We start from the raw sequence: 5,609 nt of genomic DNA, 5'->3' as shown, positions 1-5,609 counted from the left end.
TGGATTCTCTATAAATGATTTCCAACAATGAGATTCACAAAGAATCTCCATCGAATTCCAGTAATATTCCTCATGCCGCTTACAGAGCCGATCGTATCAAGTAACACATTCTCCAAAACTCAATTCAAGGTTAGAACCATCATTATTACTAATTACAATTCTCCAAAACCGGATTCTAAAACAGTTATAATACTCAGAGACAGCCCAAAACAATGGTCGTTCATCTCTACCAATAAAGTACAAAATAAAACTCCGGTGTCGCACCTTAACCATGCCCCAACAACTTGTCGGCATCGAGGAAGGGATAACCATAACATTTCCTCGAATCACATTTCATAGCACAACTCGAATCTGTAGAGTAACCTTACTCTACCAATACCAGGGAAAGGTGCATATGTAAGGAGACCAATACGCAGCGGAATCCCTAAGAGGTCGGCGTACAAGAGGCATAGCACCAGAAGAAAACCAACTAGCTTTGTACCTTACACACTTGATGAATACCACAGCACCGAAGAGTACACGATGGGGAACCGCTGCAGTCGGGCCATCACTCGAGAGGTACTGGGCAACACCAAGCATATAAGGTAACAGAATAGAAACGAGTCTACAGAACCTAACAACTTAATGCTCTGATACCAACTGACAGGACCCGCCCCAGATTTCACCCTGAATTCCAAAGTGGCCCTGCGGGGCCCACTTTAGAAGAGATTCTACCAAAAATTTGGCTGAACTTCCCCTAAAAGTAGGCTACCCAAAACCTGTAGGAAAACATTTACACTTCTAAATCATCCATCCTTAATCTTCTGGAGCCATCTGCTCCCCAAATCACAACTCCAATTTCACAAATATCAGTCTCAACCCAAAAACAATATTAATCCCATAGGTTATCAGAGCAATACTAATCCACTAGGTAACAAAGAAAAACAGAAATAGAATGAGTACGCGGAAGTAATGCTGTTGGCTATGCCTCGACTCCATGTACGCCCGACCTCAACTAATTTCGCCTGCAAACTGGGCATTTGAAACCGAAGGGCCCAGGGGAAAAGTATTGAAAAACACGTTAGCGTGAGTGGACAAAAATAAACAAATTTTAACAAAAGGAAATTTAATACTTTCCCCATTTATTTCTCTAAAAACTCCCGATGCATGCAATGTTTAAGGACAACAAAACAAGAGAAGTTCTGTACAAGAAAAACCGACTAGCCCCGCTAGTCACAACTAAAAGAAAAGATTGAAACTCCGGTACTCAAGAAAAATAGGACCAACCCCGCTGGTTAAACGGAAATCGAACTAGCCCTGCTAGTCAAAAATAGTAAAGTGAGTAGGGGAAGACGATAGCCATACGAGTGAGCCTCCCAGGCTCGGGTGATAGCCTCCCAGGCTAAAGTACTCCCATTACTCCCGTAATATACCCTTACGCCACTAAGTGTAGCGATAGGATACTGGGTTTCAGAATTACTGTCACAGATACAGTAACCAGCGCCACAAAGGCGGAGGGCTTCGGTGATCCCATCACCTCGCCACAAAGGCGGAAGATCAATGCTAGCAATGATAATAGTCACCCAAAGTATGGCAAATGAAAATCCGAAAACCACATAAATCTATAAATACATAAGGCTTCCCCAACTCTCGCAAATGAATTTCCAACGACGTGTCCCACACGCCAAGAGTATCTCAAATCAATAGCAAAAATGCGAGAAATAATAATAAATCATAATCTCCATATTTCGAAACAAAACCAATTCCAAAATCATCATCAAGGCATTCCCAATGCCAAAATCCGAAAGTCGATAAATAAATAAGAAAGATCAATAAATCAACGGCGTGTCCCACACGCCAAAAATAAACTCATATTCAAAAAATAAATAAGATAAAATAAGCATAATCCAATGACGTGACCCCGAACGCCATAAAATCTTCAAATAATAAATTATCCAAAACCATTTCCGAAAATAACCATATGCGCGAGAAAGTAATACGATAAATAAATTATCATCTCGGAAACAAATAAATAAATGCATGCATCATTCATTGAAAATAAAAGTCCACTCACAGTACTATTGGGCGACCACGCAAACGAGTTCCTTCATTTAACCGTAGCTCGCGGCATTGCCCTGTACACAATTATATTTCCGTAAATGACAATCCGATAAAATAATTACGAACCTAAACGAAACCCGAAAATCCCAATCTCCATTACTTCTCAAATTCAACCCAAATCTCTTCCACAACACCAATTCCTCAATTTATATATTCCACAACGAAAACGAGGGAAATCCGACGGCCAGATTTCCCACAATTCAATCACAAAACTTCAACCTTCGGAAATTCACAAATAATTCCAAACCCCTCCAAAAATCACCAAACTTCACATACAAGATCTACAACAATTCTACAATTTAATGGGCTAAAAAACTGAAATTAAAACACTGCCCTACACGCCTCCACGCGCCACCAACAGTGGCAGCGCGTGGGCCCCACGCGCCACCGGCAACCACCTCCGATGGCCACCACAATTTGGCAGCATCATCTACTCAACAAACCCAACCTCTTTCTCAACTACAACAAGTTCCAATTTTACCTGGAAGAGCTCCAATTTGGCCGTTGAACACAAGCCCAGAAAACCCAAGAACCCTAGAAATTGAAATTGTTAATTCGACCTCTACACTGCAAATTGAAATGAAAGACCTTAGGGGAAATGATCTATGTCAAAAACCGAACCTTCGATGCCAGTTTGGTGGCCGGAGACTGCCGGAATCGGAAAATATCGGCGTTGACTCAAAACTGCTACAGTGACCGTCCTCTTCTTCTCGTTGCTGCACCTTCCACAGTTCATATTAAGCTACGAAACGAACCCAGAAATGAAGAATAGGAAGAGAGCTTTCCAACGACATCTTATACGTCAAAATCCGTCGCCGGATGGAGGAGTTATGGCCGGAAGAAGGTGAAGAGGTCGGAGAGGAAGAGAGGGTCGGGGAGAGAGAAGGGAGAGGGCTCGGTAAGTTTCCTAAAATGGAAACTTACCACAGTAACTTGGCTATTTATAGAAACTTATCATATGAACAGTAACTTTAGTATTTTGCTTATAACTTTCACATACGAACTCCGATTTTTAACGTCCTCTACAACTTTCATGAAGAACATTTTCTCAAATTTTGACCCGAACAAAAAGTCAACTTTTAGGGCCACTAAAGTTACCGAAAAAGAGTAAAAGTAAATCAAATTGTCGTTTACTGTCCAAATGACTAGTAAACCGGTGAATTAAGATACGGGATATTACATAAAACGTCTAGCATAGGGGAAGTATATATAGGGGACGTTGGCTTTGGTCTCCAAGTCTTCATGAATCTTCTATTAATTTCCAAGGAATTATCCGAAAATGCCACATAACTTCAACCAATCACAAATTGCCATGTAAGCCCTGGTGTGTCATCCAACCAATCGTAAGCCTTCAAAATAAGTCCCAAATATTTTATTGCCGAATATCCATGAATTAATTCTGATTTTCTTCTTTATTTTCGGCCAAAATTCCTTTAGGAATTGTAGGAATGAATCTGGACTTGTTTTTGAACCTTTTATTTCTTAAATCTCTCCATGGACTTCCTTTAATGTCTCCCCTTGATTTTCTCTTGATTTTCATGACAAAATACAGATTTTATTCCTCATTTTCGTCCAAAATATATTGAGGGGATTTAGGAACGAATCTGGACTTGTTTTGAGCTTTTTCTTGTTGCACAATCCCTTGAAACTCTCCCTAGAATATCTCCAACGTTTTTCCTTGATTTCTTCTTGATTTTTCACTTTATCTTCATGATTTCCCACGGCAAAATCAGATTTAATTCCTCCAAAAATATCTCCATTACGCCGAAAATCCAACTTCTCTTGAGAGTTCTTGGGCCTTTATGCGTCACCTTCAAGCCATGTCATCTTCTAATGTCTTCAAGAAGCTTCTCAACATCATGACACTTCAATATTTTCGATCACACTTCTTGGACAGCCTAAGGAGTCATTTCCTTTCCTGGACAGGATTTCCTGGTTGAAACAGGAAAACTTCTTTTCTTCATTTCTGCTCATTTGTGTATCCCTTTGTATCTCATCTTGTTTCCCTCCAACGTTCTCTGGCTCCTCTTTCCATTTATGAGCTCATTTCAGCTCATTTATTCCAAGTACCTGAAAATAGAAACTGTTAATGAAAAATAGAAACTTTCCTAAAATGAAAAACGGAAACTTTCCTAAACTAAAAATGGAAACTTTCCAAAAATGAAAAATAGAAACTACAAAATAGAAACTTTCTGCAAATAGGAACTTTCCCAATCAAAGGATAGAAACTTTCCTAAACAGAGTTTTATTAAGGAAATAACGCAGAAAATGTAGGGAAATGCAGTTAAAACGTCGCATTAAAATGCTCCTATCAGAATGGATCTGGAAATTTTCAGCTCATTTGGAGTTCATTTGGTCATGCTTCCGCCCCTCCTTCCTTATCTAGCTCACTTTCTCCTAGCTGGAGTAGAAAAATGTGCTAAAGTTGAGTTTTTAGTGCATTTCCATGCTTCTCCATTGTTTCCTAGCATAATAAGAAAAACATAATAAATAGATATAAATAAACACAAAGGTTAAGCAAAAGTGCAAGATTAGGGGAATAATTACTAGGTAGTTATGGACCTAACAGAGTGAGACCCACAACCTTCTGGGGTTTTCTTCATTCATATACTCGTACTGGAACGAATCATTCATATGACGAGTCATTAGGATGATGGCTTTCGCCTTATTTGCCTCTAAGGCTGCTCTATTTGCTTCCAAAGCTTGAGCTTGCTCAACAATTAACATGTCCTGGCTAGGCTTGAGAATCGTATCCAGGATTCCGTCGGCCTTGAGATGCTGGCGGACATCACGAACCCACTTGTGATAATGATGCGCTCAAAGCAAGCGCATAATTTAACCCTGAAATGTCATTAGTAGTATAAAGTAAGTAGGGATCGTTCTATTCCGGGGATTGAGGGTACACCTGTCATTGTCAAACAATTAAACAATTAAAATTAAAACAAAGTATAATATTTACACATATGCACATTATTTACGAATTAAAAGGGGGTTTTTGATTTTGGTTTTTCTGAAAATAAAACTAAGTTAATAAAACAATTAAAATGCAAAAACATAAAATTATAAATGGAATGCAAGAACAAAGATCAAAATCGAAACATATGATTAAAATTAATTCAAGTTCATCATTGTTCATCATAGTCATGCAAGAGGAATTGATCATGTGAAACGTTCAAAGCAAACAATTTCCCATATTTTACTTTCAACGCTAATTAATCTAAGTGAAAGCACATAGACTAATCCTATCAAACATGCATTCAAGCCCTAGAAAGCTAGTCAATCATACATGTTTAACGCAATAAGCACCTAGAAAGGCTATCAATTCAAATGTGCAGCTTAGTATGAAAAAGTCCACCTAATTGCAATCTTCTTTGATTAAATTCGGTTTTTGTACAAAACCATTACTACTTATTGATTCAAGAACACAAAACCAAAAAGTTGATTCATGTTCTTAAATTCGTAGCACCAATTATATAAAAACCCTAAAAGTTTCGAACCCTTTAAGATTA

General features: G+C 38.6%; 1 long non-coding RNA gene across 1 annotated transcript; it reads right to left on the bottom strand.

The window, feature by feature from the left end:
• Positions 1 to 735: 735 nt before the first annotated feature.
• LOC133742310 (uncharacterized) lies at positions 736 to 3,245 on the bottom strand. Its single transcript, XR_009862505.1, has 4 exons — positions 2,722 to 3,245; positions 2,582 to 2,634; positions 2,054 to 2,114; positions 736 to 1,011 (listed from the first exon to the last, which is right to left on the bottom strand). It is a non-coding gene; the product is annotated as an uncharacterized LOC133742310 (long non-coding RNA).
• Between the last annotated feature and the right edge of the window lie 2,364 nt (positions 3,246 to 5,609).

Source organism: Rosa rugosa, chromosome 4 (assembly GCF_958449725.1).
Source record: "Rosa rugosa chromosome 4, drRosRugo1.1, whole genome shotgun sequence".
NCBI lineage: Eukaryota > Viridiplantae > Streptophyta > Magnoliopsida > Rosales > Rosaceae > Rosa > Rosa rugosa.
Note: the sequence above shows the minus strand (reverse complement) of the source record. Positions and strands in the feature narration are given on the sequence as shown.